The sequence below is a fragment of the Takifugu flavidus genome, chromosome 22 (assembly GCF_003711565.1).
Source record: "Takifugu flavidus isolate HTHZ2018 chromosome 22, ASM371156v2, whole genome shotgun sequence".
NCBI lineage: Eukaryota > Metazoa > Chordata > Actinopteri > Tetraodontiformes > Tetraodontidae > Takifugu > Takifugu flavidus.
The window spans coordinates 6,862,466-6,883,664 of NC_079541.1; the positions used below are offsets into that span (position 1 = coordinate 6,862,466).

Sequence of the window (21,199 nt, forward strand, 5' to 3'; positions counted from 1 at the left end):
TATCATCAATGTCAATCCTTTCACTTCTGGATGCTCAATTTCCCATTTTAATTAGAAGTTAATGTCCATAGGAAAAGTGAGGACTGTAATTTCCCTGTGCAACTCCACATTCATTAGGATGCACAGTAAACAAGGACTTCCATTACTAAAGCGTTCGGTCTCAGTCCAGTACGTTTGGAACTGATCTTATTTATACTGCGTTTCTCAGTATTATAAGAAGCAATTACAAATGCTCTCATGGAAAATCATATATCCATACTAATTAGTGTCTAATGAAACTGTAACTAGCCACTGATAGGAAGTCCAATTACTCTTCTGATTATAATTTCCACATGCATATTGATAACCTGAGTCAAGAGGAAAAGGGGTGATAAACTCTGTGGGCGGGGACATTCCCACACGACTGGCTTCTCATGTGGTTCTTCTGCTCCAGTTCCTGCAGAGATGTGTGTTATATAAGTGGTCTGTCGCATCATGTGATCTAGCCAGTGCTGTGACACACAGGATTTACATGTTTTAATGATCGCAAACTAAGAGAGGTGGCATTTACGAGGAAGGGGGGGTGTGCATATTTTATATGTTTTGTCTGGACGATTCACATGAAATGACTGGAAGAACAGCATTCCCCTTCAGGTCATTTATCCTGAGCGGAAAGGTCAGGGAGGTCAAACACGTCTCTGACTGACATCCAATTTTGAGTGTGAAACAGTGAATACAAGTCCAGATCTTTGAGGGTGGTCTGGAGGCCACGCCTGGGCAGTAAAAAATGTGTCACAGCTAATGTAAAGAATTTGAAATGGAAAATTAAACATTTCGCTTGGAAATGAGCCCAAAGGTCTAGTTGACCTGACTATCCGATTATCCTCCATCTGCATCACTGCACAACCATTACCCCATCAACCTGCAAGTGCAGGGCACACTGTCCAGATATTCTTGCTCCCGCTACAGTCAGGGAAAATCATTTTAACGCCCTTCTTGTAAAAGGCCACAGCATTCTGGGACACGTCCTGAAAGTCACCCCACCAGAGAACAAACACTACGTATTTTGGAGCGGAGTTTAGAGAGACCTGAGTGCCTTCGTGTTCCTCTCACGACTCCCGCTGCGCTCGTGTTCTCTTCCAATCATATGCAGATGTTATTTTTGGACGGATCAACTGGCCACCCGCCTCCCAGGTTATTAGCATGTGAAGATTTTGAGAAGATGTGATGAGGAGAGGGGGAAGTGAGAGTGTGAAGGAGCATTATGTGCCTGAAAGGGAATTCATATTCATCAGTTTTGCTGTGAGGGGTGTGGGGGACACCACAGAATGCACATTAGCCAGACACACACACACACACACACACACACCCCAGAGAGGCTTTTATAATACCTGTGGCTGCGTGCACTAACAGGCAGAGGCTGCATTTTTAAAGGAGGTCAAACAGGGGTTATCCTTCCAAACACGTACCACTGAGATATAACCAACATCCTACCACTGAGCGTCCATTTCAGACTTTAGATTGTCAATAACCAACTTCCCTTAAATCCTAATGCGGCCGTTCCTTGTATGGATTGAGACATTGAGCATGTCAACCGTTTGACTCCAGACTCATTGATCAGCTGCAAAGAAATCAAGTGTCACAGAGCAGGTAATTGGCCTTAGAAGAGCTGCTTTTCAAGGAAACAGACACTGTAGTCTCCAGATAATCTGCCAACGTTCTTTTTTTCTACACAAAAACACATAAGTCAGATGCAAAGACACCTATCGGAGGGTTTTAAAGCCGGTGGTCAACGCTTTGAGCCCGAGGGTGGTTTAAGTAGCGGCTAATGTTCGTTGCATCCTCTGCCCTGCACCCTTCAATGTTAACATAAGGCAGGAAATGTAAAGTGACAGCGCTTTAAAGGTTTTCTTCCTTCAGGCGGTCCAGCCCGCCTGGGTTGGAAATAACCAGACCTCACCCTCAGAGGCCACTGGCGAGAACAGAGGGACTGTCCTTTAAATAACAAGGTCTCGATGTACCAAAAGAGAAAATATTACTTTCTTCATTCTCTGTGAGGCTGAAAGAATCAGTGATGGATGGACGAGTCCCATCCAGGCTGGGGGGAAAAAGGCAGATGACGAATAACCGGCGGTGGTGATCAATAGAGAGAAAATGACAGCAGTCAGACAAACAGAGCTCATACTGGGCTGGTTTTCTCACACCAGTCAAGACTGGACAGGAGGCAATGTGTCATTTCAAGTGACGGAAAAGAATAAAGTGCGACCAACTGACTAAAACTGGATATTTCAAAGCGAGGCGACATCTTTCCAGACAAGAAAGTAGTAGAGACGGAGAGGTGATGAGACAGAGTCGAGCCTCGTGCTGCCTCTGTGCTCTCCAGATGAGCACCCATCTGATTACCACCTATACGGGGCCCGCTGGGCACCACACAACAGCTGGCAGCAACAACCTCTTTATTACCTATAGATTTCACACAACTACGGGCCTTTGTGGGGGGGGCTGTCACACTGAGAGGAACCTCTGAAGGTGTGCCGCCATCTTGAGTCAGCACGACTACCCTCGCTCGCTGAGAGTTGTGTTTATATTTAGATTTGGCAGAGAGGAGGGGGGTAAATAGGGGAATAAAGCACATCACCTTCCCCTGTGGAAGAATTTCGCTGTGGGAGAGAGAATATTGGTTTGTCACTGTCTGACCTAGAAGTGTTCGGACCAATCAGAACAGTTGGTGGCAGTTGGGCAACACGCAGCAGCGTGGAAATAACCAGTCGCAGACGTAATTACCGAGCAGAGCAGGGAAAGATTAAAAATGATAAACGGCGGGGGGGTGCGGGATGGACGCTGTGCGGTCCTGTGCAGTAGGTGGGGCGACAGTGTTTCAGAGATATGCCCTCTAAAGGAGGACACAAATATCCTGGCCTGGAAAACACGACAGGCGGGAGAAAGGGAGAGATGAAGAAGATAAAGAGAGCAGGGTGACATGGCTAATGAAAACAGGACACAATAAGAGCAGTACTCCAGAGCTAATTCATCTATTTTTCATGGTCCAGTGATAGAAAATGTAATCCCAATGCGAGCCGAGGGACTTAATGGATGCTGTATTCAGCCGAGGCTGTGTTAGAGGAAGATTTTGAGATTTCAGAGGAGGGGCCGAGTCGGAGTGTAGGTCAGCGGTGAGCGCGAATAAAACAGGAGGCAGCAGAGAAAAGTCTCTCTTTGACCTTTTACTGCTGTTTTAAGAGTCAAAAATATGAGCAGGGGGCTGCTGGATGGAGCTCCCGCCTGCAGTGAGCCGGAAACACCTCAGACTGACAGGCTGGCTCAAAGACGGCGAAAAATACAAATTACCGTAACTCACTTTCACGCACAAATCCAGCTTATTTTCCCCTTATGTGTTGCAGCAGGGGAGAAACAAATAGACCATTAAATAACATTAAACAGGTGGGGATCATTCAGATTCTTCTGTACTAAACAAGAAGCAACAACAGAAGCAACGTGCAGGTGCACCTCCAACCTTGTCCACACCTCAGGACTGTACTAGTGGGGTCCATCGTGGGGTCTGGCACACAAAAGATGATTAAATAACAGCAATAACACCGACACCGTCAGAGAAAGACCGCCACAACGGTCTCGTTATGGTTTTAATTCAACAACTGATTTGTAAATGGCATCGAGAGTAAAAAACAATTAGCATTCTAGAGTCATTGAATCCTCAGGTTGGATTATGTAATGTTGTTTGTTGCTGGTGCGTGTCGCTCAGAAACATTAATGGACACACTTCTGTTCTTTCTATAGTGGGAAACTATTGTCAGCAATGAATGCCATTTCAGCAACAATACCCTCATTATTTGTTATTTATTAGAGAATCCATTTATAAATGTAGAACGTGAAAATACGTACGTGTGAAGGAATCAAGAGGCAGCCACCATCCTTCCCCTGCAGGAATGTCGTACCAAAAGAACAATATGCACTGGTTTAATTTAATTTGTCTTTTTCCTATGGTCACAGCAGTGGAAGTGCAACAAAAGGAGTAATTAGGCACTGCATCTAGTCCTGCACTTATGTTTGCAGTTATGAATGTGGTTATCCCAGAGTTTGTCAACAACAAGCTGCCTGATGAATATGAAATCCCATTATTATATCACGTGTCAAGGGGTCCTGTGACAGCACGGCAAACCCCAGATGCAGGTTAGAAGTGAAAACTGTCCGGGATCGGGATGAAATCCCATCATGTAAATTCTTCTGGGCGGGCCTGTCCAGAGTTTCAAGCTACAATTGAATAGGTATTCCTCTAGGAAAACAAACCAGGACACTTAAACCGCGTTATGAATACAGAAATGCTCTGTTTAGTGCTCATTAGGATGGTGGACCAATCTCCAAACAGACTGGAAAACCAGAAGAGCCTCATCTTCACCCACCCTGACATAAATAAGGACAAAGCAAACCTGCTGAAGACTCAGATTGTGGGACAGATTTAGGTAAATGAGCTGAAAACTGAACTGCGGGTGTCTGTTCTGATGCAAATCGTAGTTAAAAAAACAGCTGCAGATACTCCTTGATGGTGATGAAGAGCAGAGAAACAAGAAAGGAGAGTTCGGCTGTTATTTCACTGGTGCGTGGATTCGAACACTCCAATTAGGTGATAAGATGGTGTCAGGCAGACTTTTATGGAGTTGATGGGTCTGTCCTGGTCTGTGCAGCAGATGCAGTTTACATGTTAGCCATTAATTTCAGCTGGACAAACACAGCTGCTGCTCAGGCTGGAATGGCAAATACTGTCAATGGGACCCTCTCAGCTCTATATACAGGATGTTTCCTAAATGGGGAAAAGGTATTCAGTCTGATCACGAGACAGGAACCCCCAGATTTTAGACCGCAGCTGCCTCAGATGTGTTTGTCATTTCACAATCTCTAATATCCTCTCTGGAAAATATGCAGCTAGTGTGGCAAAAGTCAGGCGGCACAGATAGACAAACGGTATCATGTTTCATGTCTCAATGACCAAAAAAAAGATCATTTTGATATATTAGCGTGGCAGTTAGCATCCAGCGGGGCTATGAAGTAGCAGCGCTAGCGCTTTGACTGATAATTCAGCAGTTCGAGAGACTCCAGCAGGACTGAATCTCATTTACTGGGAAGTTCTGAGCACTTTTTCAGCAATGAAACAACAAGAGAAACAACTGTGGCCAAATTCCCTGCTACAATCCACGCCTGTGTGAGCTTTACTTAATCACACCCACAGGCCACAGACTCCGGAGAGAGGACCGACGCCAACTTATCTGGAGTCAACACTTGCACGGTTTACATGCCTCGCTCCCTGTCTCATCTCTGAACCACACTTTTCTTTGGATTTCTTTTTTAAAGATACAGAAAACCTGCATTTAAAAGGTTCTCTCACTGTTCAATCAAAGGTTAATCCTGCCTATTTATGTGTTCCTGCACTTTGTAAATATCATCAATCCATATTCGTTCATCCAGAAATGTGAGCCATTTGGTTTGTCATCCTATGAATCTATGCAGATTGATGAGGCCCGTGCACTGACTCTCATCAAAGCCCATTAGATGCTGATTCCCATTGTGGACATACGAGGCTTTATTAGGCATGGCTCTTTAGCTCTGGCCCGTGTTTGGACCACACTAGCTTGTTGTTCAATACAGGGCATTAGCTCAAAGTGAACGAAGGATGCTGACAGGCTGCAGACGCATGCATACGCAGGGCGAGGTGGGTCTCCTGCAGCACAGCTGGATTCCACAGTGACTCTGCTTCGCTCCCCGTCGTTTGATTAGAGCTCTTCAGAGTTACAATTGCACAAATGTTTGGTTGTTAGCTACGGCAGAAATATGGAAACACTATTGACACTGCAATTTCCTTCCTGTTCCCAGTTTAGTGGGGAGCTGCAATGCTGATATACTGTAAAAAAAACCAACATTCTCTCAATACTCCTTTTAATAGTTATAATACTGCCACCTCTGATATTGACCTGATGCCCCGCAGTTTAAAACACTGCAGCGCCGGCCGTCGTGGACGTTCTGCATGCGTCATTAGAAGCAAATGGACCACTGGCTCTTCCTGGTTAGAGGTGATCTCCTCCTACACCTGCGTGATCAGGAACACACCTCCTAACGGATATAAGCTTCTTTAAATTGACTGCAGGTGGGTTGAATTCAGCATAAATCCTGCCTCAGGTTTCAATCAGAATATTGTGACATTCACTCATAGTTAATCAAAAGCTGCTTTATTCAATTCCAAAGGGACTTCTCAACCAAGATTCTCTATTTTATGTGTAATTATATCTGTCAGTTATTTCTGGCACGCTGTAAATAAGCCGTAGGTGTTCCAGATGGAAGAAAGCTGTAGGAAGCTTTTTTTCTATTTAGCCTCCTCAATGTGACCTTGAAACCTAAAGAAAATCCATGGCAGAGTTGGAGTGCTTCTCTTCATGGTCGCAAAGATAACACTTGTCCACGGTGGGAGTAAACGCAGGATCGATACTGGTCCTGCACATCGATTTACGGATTATTACATCACCCAGACCCGCCCATTTCCTCGCCACCTCGGACGGCTGCAAATATCTCGAAAAACTTCAATCTAGGAGAGGAAGTACGCAGAGATAAAGTGCAGTTAAAGAGAGCAGTTCCGCCTTTGCTTGCTTTCATTGGGCTGCAAACAAACACCGTGTCAGCTCTTTCCAGCCCATCAGTCTGGGTTTATCCACCAAACTCCTGTGAGCAGATAAAAAACTAATCAAACCCGCCGCCGCCTCCTTCATCACCGGCCGCTCATGAGCACTATCTTCCATTCTTTCCTTTACCACCTTTGGCAGAGCCTCCGTTGCTCTCCCGTGGACACAGACATACCGGCGCTGACAAGCTAACAAACAAACTATTGTAGCTATTAAAGGCCGTGTTAAGATACTTTATCATTGTCATCGTTGTGGATTTTTCATAGTTACTGTACGTCTGATCTTTTCCGGTTACTTTTATACTCAAAGATGTATCCTTGGGTGTAGTGTTCATGCTTCCTGTCCAACATTCACACACCACAGTCGACTGAGAGGAAAGACACACTCTCCCCTCTCCTGACCTGTGGTCCCACATGACTGAATCTGTCAACAATCTGACAAATTTGCTTGATTTTTTTTCTATTGCTTGACATCTTGAGTACCAAAATCTGAAAGCATTGGTCCTTGTAACAACCTCACGTCAGTGATTTAAAAGGAAAACTCTGCCTGATCTTCCTTTGGCTTCCGTATTGATTAAATTTACCAAAGGTTACAGGTTTGGATGGATGGATGGATGGATAGATAGATAGGCCCATCTGAGAGGATGAATCTGACCTCTGTTTTCCTATTCAGAAACAGGTGGGGCAGGAACACAAATGTGTTCTCCACCAGATTAAAAAGGATGACCTAATGAACGTGAACGGCACGCTTCACAGGCCAGAAACAGTGTTTTCACACTCTGATGAGGGAGCAATCATTGCCACTGATGTGGGTTCAGGCTAAAAGAGGCAGGGCTCGGGGATACTGAAGGTTGCACAGCGGCACTGGTGCAATCCCATCACAGCCACTGGATGAATTAGACCTGAGCCAGGCATTCATATCGACGGGGCCAAAGGTGGCACACAGCAGTAAATCACTCAGTTTGCATTCATGCCTAATGAATATTTGCAGTGCAGCGGCTGCTAACCTAGAGGAAGACTCCAAGAGGCCGGGGCAAAATCATTTTACGGTGAATTAGAGGGAGAGGGGACATGTTCTGTTCTGGCCGGCGAGGGCTCGCCTGATGTGAGGCCATTTCATGGTGTGTTGTCTTTGCTCAATTTTCTACTCCGGCGATGCTCTTAAAGGAACACGTCGTCTGTGGACTAAAAGCTCCCTTTTTTCCTGCACATCACCTCTGATTGAGCAGAACTATCTTTGGTTATTAATTTTCAAACAGCAGGGTGGGTCGATTGGTGGTTTTTCTTGAATTTATATGATGCATTTGCTGAAAGCGTTCTTACCAATTATAACTGTCCACTTTTTGATCTTAAGTGGAAAAGCTATTCAAGGGAATATAAGATGAAAAGGTGCGGATTGCCATACTTTCTGACGGAGGAGGGGGGTGCTGAATGTAACCACTGTCTCTTTGTGTGACAACATGGAAATTTTGACATTTCTGTGATTTGGAATTCAGAGCGTGAGGGTGACAGACAGGGCCAAACTAAAAATATCCCCCACAGAATGCAGCTGAATATTATACATCACAACAACGCTGAATATGTTATGGTTGTTTAAAGGAGGGCAGCAATTGAATATCTGTTTTTGTCATCTATCAGATTGTAAAGCTCATTAAAATGATCTGAATCGGTAACATACAGTAATAAGCAACAACACGTTGTTTTCCAGCTTCGTAATATTAAACTGTTGATTGCAAAATTGTTTTCCTGCAACTAATTAGTCTTGACACCTGAGGTATTATGGGTTTTTTCAATGTTTTTTAGAATTTACTCTAAAAGCAGAACCACTGTGGGACTGTGATTACATTAAGGACCGTTGGTTCTGCTGCTGCTTGATGAGCTTTACAGGGTTTTTCATGATTAAAGCTCCTGTCCCACCTTTTTAAACCCCCAGTCGTCTCAAACGTTCAATAACTTTGTCAGGCTTGTAAAAAGTGCTCTTTTTTCTGCCGCCATCATGCTAAATCCCTTTTGGTTTTCAAAAAATAAAGGAGAGAAGTGAAACGCAACAACTTTATAGAAATAAACCACCAATGAGACAAGCCGGGAGGCACAATCTATCCAAATGAAGAACATGAATGAAAACAAAGCCATGATCTTTATTTACATTACAAACAATATTAATAAAACTAGGCAGAAATTGAGAAAAGGTGCATAAATATTAATCCTCTCTTGGGGAGGATATGTGGATTCTGAAATAAAAGCTGTTACCACGAAAATAGGTCTGAACCCAAAACCATCTTTGATCTCAGTCCAAATCCCGACTTTCATCTGAGCGCAGCTTGAACACGGAAGTAGTTTAGAAGCAGGTGTTCCGGTTGTTTGATGTTTGCCTGCGGTCTTCCAGCAGGTTACGAAAACATGAAGCAAATCTTGACCCCATTCCGGAGACCTCTGGTACACACTCTGCCCTCCTTTTTTTCACTGTGGAGGCAGCCAGGTGGCAAACATCCATGCAGATGGGCTGAATAAAACAGGTCGACTGATGGCGGGAGGGAAGGCGCCTCCGGGGGCAGGGAGGACATGGCCTGTATCTGCCCGAGCTAACGAGGAAGTCTGCATGAATTGGGCTGCTGCAGGAGGAGATGGCTGTACGAACTCTGCTCCTCAAACGATGAGCCACAGAGCGTTGATCTCCCCTGATGCTAGGATGACCATCATTAACTTTTAGGCCTTATACTATCTTTACACTAATGTCAGAAGAAAGCAGAGCCTTCTTCACCTTCTCCTACTCTCACTTGACCAATCAGTGAGCTTTTTATGCCACCAGCGGCTCCAGTCGGACGCCTCTTTAACACGTAACAAATGTAAGAGTGAAACACGATCCACTGTCAATAACAGAGACGCGCTTTCACTACGTGACAGACGGCGTGTCCAGACCGGTGGTCAGCCGTGTGGGAAGTGTGAGAGCGGCGCCATCCCTTTAAGGTTGAGAGCAGCGTAAATGAAAAAGATTGGAGAGGATTTGATGCACAGCCTGGCACACCTCCAAACCTGGGAGTATTGATTCAGCATTTAAAAGACTAGTTCACTGGCTGCATCAGATTACCAGTGCAACTGCCCCTTTAAGCCTCTGAACAACACCAGATCCTGTTTTAAATTACAGATAAACTGGGCTTAGGTGCTTCCTTAATGAAGATCCTGAACACAGTAATCAGGAGAACATCAACGCAAGTCTCCACCGGCTCGACTGGTGATCCAAATTCAGCTGTTGAGTTATGTTAATGAGCCATTCTGGACAGTCAACCATGGTCAGAGGTGGATCAAATTCCACAGAACACTTGGAGAATGATTTTCATGACATTTCAAACAGGAAACTAGTATCTACTGTAGTATCTAAACATCCAGCCAATTCCATGAAGCAGCCAGTGCCCCGTGGCTGTGTGTTTTCTACCAAAAAAAAGCTGATAACCCAGAGAGAGATAATGGTGGATGTGGTGGGAGACAGCATCGAGGAGGCAGACGAAGGGAAAACAGAGAGACAGTCAAGTGTGGAGTGACCTCAAAGATAAAGACGCCCTCACCAGTCAGCGTTTACTGTCTGAGAGGGACATCATTTACTGTTGCACCTCGGAATCAATCAGCAGCTACTGATTTACTGTAGGAGGTCAAGAAAAGGGGGAAGGGGGTTGTCCCTCCTCCTCCTAGAAGCCACATGAACACCAATCAAGAAAGAGCCAAACAAGAAAGCTTTCAAGGAAGCTCTCCAAAATAAGATTCCTGGCAAATCTAATTAATTTCCCCCTGCTCCACTGGTTAGGAGTGCAGTTCCAATTAAAGAACTGCGTCTTTATTTTCACTTTTCAAATTAGAAAACAATCTGCATTGGCAACACTGAAATCAGTGAGCACTAATGTGGAACTGAGGGCAATTAAAAGATGTTAACAGGTTGTATAGAAATAAATGGCTCTGGCTGATGTGTTCTTAAGCACTTTAAAACCCAGAGTTGTTTCATGACTAAATTAATGTCTTGCGTCAACACTAAATGTGTAAAAATGAGCACGCTGGGGTGGGAGGGGGGGGTTATGACGCGGCTTCATCTCTGAAGGTCTGATCCTTGGGTGTTTGCAGATGAACAGATGAAGGTGTTGTTCCTATTACATAACGCTGCCTCGCCTCTCTGTGGCAACTGTCACGTCTCGCTCTCACCAGGGACTGCTAGATTCAGGGTGTAGCAGTATCTAGTGGCTGTGACGCTTCACTGCACCCTTGCACACCGATCTTCATGGCAAACACCCCCCCGGGTTGATTGTGAGTGTGGCTCTCTGTGATGGGAGATGTTTTAAAAGCAGCACTTGTGGACGCAAGCAGTCCAGAGGCGACGGACGAGGATCCGCCTGGGGGCTCTTTTCTGAGGTTGGCCAGGCGGGTTGGGATGCAGGATCCAGAGGTATCGATTGCAGCTCTTCAAAATCAGTCTTTGGGTCCAGAGGGGCCACAGGGCCGAGCAAGACGACCGGATTTACATGAAGGAGACTGTGATGGATGATGGTCAGTGAATAATGCAAAGCTCTTTCTGAGGTGCAGGAAAACTGGTTCATTACAGGTTTGCCTGATTTTGAAATCCCATCAAAACTGCTGAACTGTATTAATAATTGAGGAATTTTACTGTAACAAGGCTTCTAAATCCTAATTTTTTCCCCCAACTATGGTGATGCGAAGTCCCTGATTTGCTGATGGATTAAACTCTATATTCCAATTACACCCCCAACGTACTAAGTATATCAGGATCAGTGGTTGTTGTAATTCTCCAGAAATAAGACTAAGCTACAGAAGCTACAGAAGCCCGGGTAGCGACTCAAAGTTGCAAAAACCTCAACAATTAAAACGTGAAACGCCTAAACTGAAGCTGAGCAACAACCAGCAAGACTTAAGTTTGGGATTTCTCTCAGTGGAGTTTGTTTTCTGATACAGAAGACTCGCTGCCTCTTCATCAACAACTGTTTCAAAAGGAATGCGAGGAAATCCGGCGATATCGCAACTCGCAATCACTAAACCCTACAGCAAGCGCAGACCATAATCTTAGACAATTTGCATGTGCAATTAGCATAAGCTTCAAGGAAAGATGTGACCGACAGGACGGTAATGTTTGCCTTGTTGGTTTGATGGAATCCTATTTGTTAGAACTTTTTGTCTGTTCTCTGCCATGGCAGGTAAAATTACACGACTAAAATCTGATGACGAAAATCAGTTTGATGAATCACTTCATTTCAGAGCTGACACAGATATGGACACAGGATGCGTTATCTGCCTCCTTGCTCATTGCTTTTGCCTCCCTTCTCAAGGTTAACCAGCTGGCCGCGAAGCCAAAAATCAATGGCGAGATGGAGGCGGTGTGAGCCGCAGTCTCGTCCAACAGGCGACACGTGAAGGGACGGTCATGTTTCATTACAAATTCAAAAGCACCTCGTTCCCAGGAAGGGGAAGCTGCACATCGAGTAATGAGTTAATTTAGGAGATAAGGAACAGCAAATGCAATCTCAGATATTTCACCAGCAGCTAAATGGAACCTTGAGCCTTCATCCCATCCCAACAGGCCGAGTTGCGCATTATCAGGACCGTGTGGGTTCTCCATTCTGAAGGGTGGAGTAAATAAGGCTAATCCTCCTCTATAAATATGGTAAAGTTTAGCCAGAGGCCTCCCTGTAAAGAACCCATTAAAGCCTGTGTTGTGACCTGCAGAGCTGGTTTGCTTCAAACATTTCAGGTTACTCTTGACTACAGGAGTCAGACAGCCTATGCAAGTGTGATGGTTTCTACTGCAGACCCCAGACTTGCCAACATGCCATTATATCAAATTTAAGCAGATGCCTAGTTATTATCCCATGTTGGCCCCTCAGTGCTGTGGTAATGAGTGTTTTTTCAACTAGCTGGGTGGACATGTTTTGGAAGAAAGGCTTCCGTCTGCCCCCAACGTGCTTCCCTCTGAGAATGAACTTAGCACAGCATGGGCCCCCATTTGCATTATCCTTTCTGGGAGCCCCAAACATGTCACACAGCTCAATTTCTAAGGGTTAGTAGAAGCAGGAGGACAAAAACTGCCTCTCACTTCATCTCATCTTCTGAGTTTTTGCTGGCCGGTGGTGCGACCAAATAAGCACATTCCTGTAGCTGGCACTACAACACCATTCCCTGTTTCTCTATTTCCCTGTGCTAAAAAGGGGACCATCTCCTGAGGGAGAGCAGGGCAAGACCATCGCGAATGATAAGCAGACAGATCTCAGACAGTGATGGGGAGCACTTACAAATGTCATTTACAGTACAGTGCTAATGGGTGAGGAAGAGCAAGGGGGAGGTGGCTGGCATGACAACCTACAGCAGGCAGGAGACTTGGTTGCCATGGCGACAAACGGGGATGATTGCATCACGGGCAAATCTCAGCGGTCGGCAGCGGAGGGCATGCATGCCGTTCCACTAACAGTAATGGAGATTTGTCGGGGCCAGGGATGAGAGAAGAGGAGGTTTAACTCCTCCTCCTTTACAAGGTCCTGACAGGGCAGGAGGAACACTGTCCGACTGTCCCTTCTGACAGGTTCACTAGAATTCAGCAGTTTACGAGGTTCTGCCTTCAGAGAAAAACATAAACTCTGATATATAAATGGAGCTGTACAGTTACTCTGTTTAACATGTGGGGAAATCCATGAGACGCTGTGACCTTGATCCGTAGGAATACAAACAGTTCAGGCTCCTTGACAGAATGTCACACATCTCCATCCCTGCAGATGTTGAAATTCATGCCATCTATTCTAAATTTAACAAGGTCGTTTGTGTCATAAAGATGGGGGTGCTGCGTGACACTGATTTTAATTGCTTTTTTTATCCCATTGTCCCACCGTATCTCACACACGCTGCTGAGTGTCATGTTGCTTTATGACTCATGCACCCCCCAGGGGGACACAGAACCCTCCAGTGAGTTGCAGCAGGGGCCAAGAGGCAACTTATTGGACATTCTAACATGCTGTCATACTGTAGCTTCCAGCATGTACAGAAAAACTATGGAAGAAATGTAGATGTTTCTATAAAAATCAGAAAGACTGAGTCGGAAAATGTGCAATCATTGTGACAAAGTCTGGGTGTTTAATTGCTCCTAAAAAGGGCAGATGTTGAACATGAGTGGGAAATAAAGAGCAGACACTGGCAATTTGGAAGCCAGGCTCATGTAACCGCTGACACTTACACCGTCAATACAGCGTGGCTCAGCAACAAGGGAGCAGAGTCAAGCACCTCTAATCTAATCTCATTTCAGACAAAAAACATGAACAACCAGAGCCAAAAAGACTATTACACGGAGAATGACGGTCAGTTAGGATATTAGAGACATTACCCAGGAGGTAATGTGACACTTCCTTGTCTATTTTCTCTTCCATCAAGCTCGCTGTTTTAATATCAACTACCATGGGATGTACTTATTCATCTTTCAGAGCTCAGCGGAGGCAAACGCCACTATTGGCTGAGCGAAGTGGCCTCTTTTCAAAACAAACCAGCGCTTTACTACATTCATTAAACTCCACGCGGCAATAATTCCTCTATGCCTTTGACCACAATGCCCAGTGAGTCTGAGGACTGAGGAGGCCAGGAGCACACGGGACTCCGACCCTGTCCCTCGACAGTCACGCCAACAGTATTAATCTCAATTAATTCCCCACAAAGCACCTTTAGAAAAATTGCTATGCCTTTGACTACCACAAAGTATGAATCAGGATATTAAAAAGGTGCAGGGGGGCAAAAGCAATTTCCCTTAGAGGAGATTTTAGAATGACATAAATTGCAATGGAGCCATTTTCTCATCATTTTACCTACATACCCCCAACTACAGTCTTGTTAAACACAGTTTGTAGGCTTATTGCGCAATTACAACAGGCAGCTATGAATGGATTCAGATTGTGATTAATGTCAGGGGAACCTCATTTTCAAGACAAACCCTGCACCTACTCAATGCAGCATTAACTTACTCCATTTTACTCGGCTCGCTCGGCGTATTCAATTAGGCGGATTTCTGTTGAGTCCTGCAAACAGCGGCGCATGTATCCAATACGGGCTTATGTTTTTAATAGACAATGTTCAGGCTGTGGAGCTGATCCGTTCTGCCTCGCTGCAACTTGACGCAAATGATTTGGACCACGCTGAGGCTGATTAATGTGAATTTAAATGCAGTTGTGTGCGAATGGAAGAATGAGCTTTTGTCGCGGGGTGAAACAAAGCAAATGAAAACGCGTCTACGAGCCTTGTGTTGTGGGAAGAGGTGGCACTCGTACTCTGCTGAATTCCCGCGCTGCCAAAGTTGCTGCATGGCAGAGTGAGCCGAGTCAAATTAAACTGTAATTCATGAGATTCCTTTAGTATTTCAGGGAGAGTTTGGGGGGACAAACGCAAAATGTGCTGCGCATTCACATGGGTGGAAACTTGGTGGAAATGGTGTTTTGCAGTGTATGCTGGAAAATTCCCATTAGCATTTAAATAACATGTATCTCTCTCCATTTAGCTCTGTCAACAGAAAGCACTGGTGTGTATTTGCAGGAGCGTGTTTGGAGATTGATCGTGTAATCCGAGTCTTATCTCGGTGGGTCTGCGGAGATCGCGCGGTCCGGAACTCTGCGCACCTTGTCAAGTCGTACGGGTTTACGCCTGCAAGAGTCTGTCCAGAAATGCCACAGCAACGACAGCTGTTACGAATGCGTTGAGGAAAAACCCTGGCAACAACTGCGCCCACGAGCACTTTCCTTTTGAAAAAGCAGATTAATAAGCGTTTCTATTAATCATGGCTTATTTAATAAGCTGCCTATTCAGAGGTTGTTTGCACTCTTTTTTGGCTGCCTTGCTAAACACCCAGACCTCAAGAGCTGTCTTAGGGTTGATCACTTGGCAGGAAGTACCTCGGAAACAAGCTGGATGTTTTATATATACAAAGTAGTGTTCTTTTTTGCTGCAAAATTAGTTTCATCATTAAATATTGCAAAATAAGCCTTGCTTTCTCAGAGGAAAGCAATCAGAATAATTTCATTTGTTTTGACTGTTATTAAGATTTAATGGAACAACAGAACATTAAGAGCAAGTACGCTAATGCACAGGCTCAAAGAGAGAGGGGCACATGAGACAATCTTCCAGTGTAAATGCATTTACAGAATGATATGGAAGAAAATTATCTCGCTCTCTGATGACATCCCGGCTCAGTAATTGGCTATTTTATTTCCATGAGGAAAACGCATTTAAAGGAAAACTGTGGACAGAAACTGTTGATAAGTGATTGAAGAGGAAAAAAGAAGATTTTGGAAGAGAAAACTCCTCGGTCCAGAAAACAGTGATGACATTTTATATCTTCATGTCCTCCATTTTGTACTGGAAAAACAGAAACAAGAGTAGTTGTCTGGCGTGAAACTATTCTTGTGCTTCTGTTAGTTGATGTCATTACTGAGAATAGGCAACGGTGCCTGTTGGATCTAAAAGAGTTCTTTCAGAACAGTCCAGTCCAGATAATCTGAGTCCAGTTAAAAGGTGAGCACTGCTTCTGCCTTTCTCAGGAAAGCTCCTTAATGGGCTTGATAAAATAGCCAAGTAGCCTCTTGATTCGTTTTGGTACTGACGCCTGACTCTGCACAACCAAGACACTTACGCTGTCAGGTGACCTTGAAAGCCTCTGAAACCAGACATATCTGCACGTGGTTTCCAGGAGGCGCATCGGCGCGGCCGCATCCTCGGCTTGATTCACTTAGTGCTTATGAAATGGAGCATCTGCAAAGCTCCCAGAGAGTGTGTAAACATAAGCTCTGCCCTGGGAAATGAGCTGAGGGGTCATTTGGATTTGGGCGAGGGCGGGAGGATGGAAAGCCCCTGCCGCACGCTCACTCTGTCACCAGGTAACAGTTTGACACATGGGAGCCTCACAGCCTAATGTATTCCAAACGCTAGGCTAAGCAGCAACACCTGAGCAACCCCTGACTCCCTTCATCTGCTTTTTATCTTCTGCCATTTCAGTGGCCGGTTCTGCCCTCAGAGATGTTAGGTAATCGGACAGCAGGAAAGAGGTGATAGGCCGCTCACCTTTTAACAAAGCTCACTACGACTGCTGTGGGTATGCCTGACGTGCTAGCAAGAGGAAAAGAACGCACATGCATGTGTCAAGTCCTCCATTAGTTAGCCTGTGGAAAGTGATAAGCCTCCATTCCCCGCCAATCAGAGAGGCCCGGCAACCTGGACCTGAAGTGGCCCGTCAATTACATGCACTCGGTTATTGTGAAGACTCCCGCTGTGAACAGGAATTTATCATAGGGCGAGTTTGACAATCAGCATAAGGTGTAAGAACAAAAGGTAGCGGGAGGAAAAGTCAATCCCAGAGGGTTGTCTTTTCTTTTCAAATGACATCATTTCAATCAATAGCCTCCCTCTTTGCTCCCTGCTAAAGATAAACCCATCACAATTGAAGAATGGAGAGAAGAGACAAGGCACCACAACCACAGCTGCTCCGGTTTATCTGATGGACCGAGCTGAACAAACGGAGGGATTAGCTTCCGTGAGATGAAAGCAGCTGCTCGTCTTCCATCTCCGTCCCCTCCCCTTCTCTACTCATCTCTCCATCCGCCCACACATCCACACCGTGGTCTCCCCTCGCAACCAGAATGTGTTCTACACAGTCTGTTCGGGAGGCAGCTCCAACTCTACCCTCCACCTAAAGCAGTTTTCTCCTGCACGAGGACGACGGTATGAACGCCCGGGGAAAGGGAGAAAGAACTGGTGATTACAGCAAGAGTACTTCCCACAAGACTCTTTCAAAGTGCCCAGCCCACCTGATGATGTCACCTAGACACAACATCACAATTGCGCCCATGCTGCCCATACATACACTCACAAAGCAACTACAGCTTCTTTATAAGTTCTGGAGCGGCCCAAAGTGAAACGTGCGGTCATACCTGGTAACAACGGCACACCTTCAGGTTCCAATCTGCTCGCCCTGTTGGAGAGACACGCTCATCTGGAGTAGGAGAGGCTCAAAGAGAGGGAGGGAGAGAGAGGGAGGGAGAGAGGGAGGTGGAGCCTGGTTTGGAGAAGTGAGGGAGGACTCTGGATGGATGGTGCTAGATCATGCTCTGTTCAAACATGTGGAAATTACACCTCACAAAAGGCTGAGAGAAAAAGAGGGGGAGGGGAGGGGGAGGCTTCTTTAAGCCAGCATCGTCACGCGGCAGTTCCAAGGAATCCCTCCAGTAAGAGGGACGCGGCATCACTCAGTCCTTGGCTGCGATTGGCTGGATGGTGGGGAGATGCCAACGATGATGGGCAACACCGTGTAACCCGAGATGACCCCGTCGGCACATATTGGAATAACCTGAGCGTGATGCTAGCCGTCACCTTCAAGGGCAAATCTCTTCCCGAAGGATGCTGGCATCTTCAGCGGCGGGAGCGTGTGCGGGCGCGTGTGTGCTAAACCACTGCCTGTCCTTGCACGTACATAACACACACATGCACACGCACTCAGAAGCCAACAGGAACGTGAAGGGAGGATGATTTCCCTTGAGGACAGCTGAGACTGTCAATCAAAATGCCACAGAAACACCTGCAAGGACAATCCCTCATTACAGGGATGGAACAATGTCACAGCAGTTCATCTCCAAAAACCACCTTAGTTTAGCTTTAAAGCCTCACGTCACCGTTGATCGGTATATTACCGAGTTATTTTAATAAACCCACCTTGTGGAAAGGCTTCAAACTTAACAGGGGGAACAGAGAGCATCATTTTGTCTTAAATAAAAAAATTGGAATGCTGTTCTTTGCTAGCCCAGACAACAAACCTGGTCCTGCTAACAGCACAAGAAGCATCATAAAGATCTGGGCCCATATTCACAAAGAATCCTAAGACTAAAAGTAGCTCTCAGGAATCCTTAAATATTAAGGTTTTTCTTAGAACTTTCCCTTGGCGAGATAAAAAGTTACAAATATATGTGGCCTTACGGGAGCTCCCAGAGGAGTGGAGGACATTTAAGAAGCCTCAGAGTGTCTTAACCAGAGAAGATAAAGGCAACAGAGGAAGGAGACGTACTCTCCGCATACGGAACGACGGATTGATTTGTTGGGCGAAGCGCTCCCAAGTCTGCCTTTTGAGCCGTGATCACCAGACCCAATTCCCTCTTTTGTTCTCCTCCCTGAGCTATGACAACGCCAGCTCTGCTCTTATGTCCAGTTTGACTTTTTCCTTTTTTTCCCCTTTTTCTAAATTTTTTGGTCATTCTGCCAAATCAAACGGCTTTTAACAAGGTTGTCGGTAATCACAGTAATTGCTGTGCCCACCATCAATATCAAAGAGGTGAAGTAGTAAAATTAGCAGCAAAATTAGCAAATCAACAATAATCAGCATGTGAAGGTGGTATGTTTAAACATTTCTCCGTCCATTCATCGCTATGGCGCAGTTGGTTTTCTTTCCTTTTGTAACAACCAGTCACAGCCTTTAGAGGACTGTGTCACCTAGCAACGGGGTCAACAGCATCTCCTCACTAGGATAGAAGTTTTTGTCCCCACCTCACTTAGAGTTGCTGCCAAAAACACCCTCAATGACTCTCAAACTAAGATTCCTTGCTAGGAATTTTTTAAGGGAGCTGACTGACAGGTCTCAGAATCTAAATATGGCCCCGATCCACCAGAAAATTACTGGCACAAACATATTGAAAACCTTTGAAGGTTTGAACATCAATATAGCTTGTTTGTTTGTGCTGACTGGTGTTCTTAGTGTGACCTTTTCTGTGACAGTTGTCTTTATGTGCGCTGCAATAAAGAAAGAAAGAGTAATAACCATCATGTTCCAGCTGCAGGGGCACTCAGCACAATGTTGCGGGTTTGGGTCCCTAAGGGCCGGATGCAAAGCGAGATGTGGACTCAGTCTAACAGGCTAAGTAGAGATACGTCACAGTGAAATGCTTTTATAGTCCTTGGTGTCGGTCTGTCTCGCTATAAAGGAGCTGGCGGGTTCTGGAGGGGCTCCACTGGCATCAGCAGCAGAAGCAGCAGCTGCATCCTCCCTGGTCCTGTTCAGAAATAACTTGGCCCTGGCTCTGGCAGGCAGTGAGCCCAGCTCCACAGGCTTGGCTCCCAGTCCTCCTGGATGGAAGGACACCTCCGAGGTGTCAGTGAGGCCCAGGAACAAGGGAAGAAGCTGTGTCCTCTGTCAGAGTCAGAGCGCCTCTGATTTAATGCTTTAAAGATGAATCAAAGCGACAATATTAATCATGTGATGGAGGGAATAATTAGAGAAGCGAGCCTCTCCCCCCAATGTCCTGCATCTGTCAAATGACTGATGGCTGCCCTCATCGGTGAGAGATCAAACAGCCCGGAAGGTTCTGAAGGTGGCCTACATCTCTCCACACACAGCTGAGAACGTTATACTGCTAGGCTAAATCCATCAGTGCAATCGGGATGCTCGAAGCTTTCTTTCTCCAGTCCAAAATGTCAGGTCGGTCCGTTGTTTTCTCCAACAGCATCCGTCACACAAAAGTCCAATTTTGGGTCATATCCTCCCCCTAAAATGGGTGATTCGGGGGGGGGGGGGGGGGGTCGCTACGCCCCAGCCGTCTGCACACACCCCGCCCCAGGAAGTCTGGTGTCTCCCCCGCTTGTTTACAGCATGGGAGCCTGGGAGACGCTGGGTGACAGACTGACGGATGAGGCGACACTCATCTTTCATTGTGTCATCCCTACATCACCCAGTCTGGCCCCACCCACGAGCAAATGCCGCCTGGGGCGAGGATGGGACGCGCTCACCGATGCGTGTCAAGCCCCTTCTGCGGACCCTGCATATGTGCTTACCGGCTCCCCTGAGGGGATGGAGAGCTCAGGTAAAGGGGTGCAGACCACAACCTGAGCAGAACCCACCAGATCTTTTGGGAATGGCCGAACTACAGCCGCTCTGGGGGAGGCTGTTGTCGTCTGCAGCAATGTCTGGCAGTACTGACGGTCAACAAACCACCATTCGGCTCAAATCTGAGGGTAGTTTGTGTAAAAGAAGGGTAAATTGTTATTTACCGACACTCAAAACCCTTTAAAGGTCTATTTGCAGCTCAGATTTCTCAGAGGTTTCTTCTCTTGCAGTGGTTCAAGGCAAACCTTCAATCACAGGAGCGGGGAAAATTGATTATGCTGGCACAAACACGCTACGGCCAACATTCTGCAGCTAACACCTCACTCTTCACTGCATTTGTGGGGACCAACCTGTTGGAACATATGAATTATAGCGCAGAAGCAGCAGTTTGAGCACTTACTGTAGTAATCCAAGAATCAAGACGGAAGGAAAAAGAATCCTGTAACATTTTCACCACCGTTGAGTCTGCTAATGGTTTCTATTGTAATGAAAGATTGAGTTCTGGAGATCAGCTTCAGGCTGAGACACGGTGAGGCGATTCTATAAATACACTGAACGCATCATTGACTAAATGGTAAGCAGCGATCGTATCTTGTCTGTCAAAGCTGACAGGGGCAAATATCCATAAAGATGGCAGGAAATGTAACCTGCAGGAATAT

The 21,199-nt window shown here is 45.8% G+C and overlaps 1 protein-coding gene across 3 annotated transcripts in view; it reads right to left on the reverse strand.

Annotated features, from left to right (window-relative positions):
• syt1a (synaptotagmin Ia) overlaps positions 1-17,786 on the reverse strand; it is an 85,478-nt gene extending 67,692 nt beyond the window's left edge. For 2 of the 3 annotated variants that reach the window (XM_057023116.1, XM_057023118.1), the window contains exon 1: positions 17,605-17,786. The gene's annotated coding sequence lies outside the window, so the exon portion shown is untranslated. The remainder of the gene's footprint in view (positions 1-17,604) is intronic. The other variant, XM_057023115.1, reaches the window with a different exon arrangement.
• Positions 17,787-21,199: the final 3,413 nt, after the last annotated feature.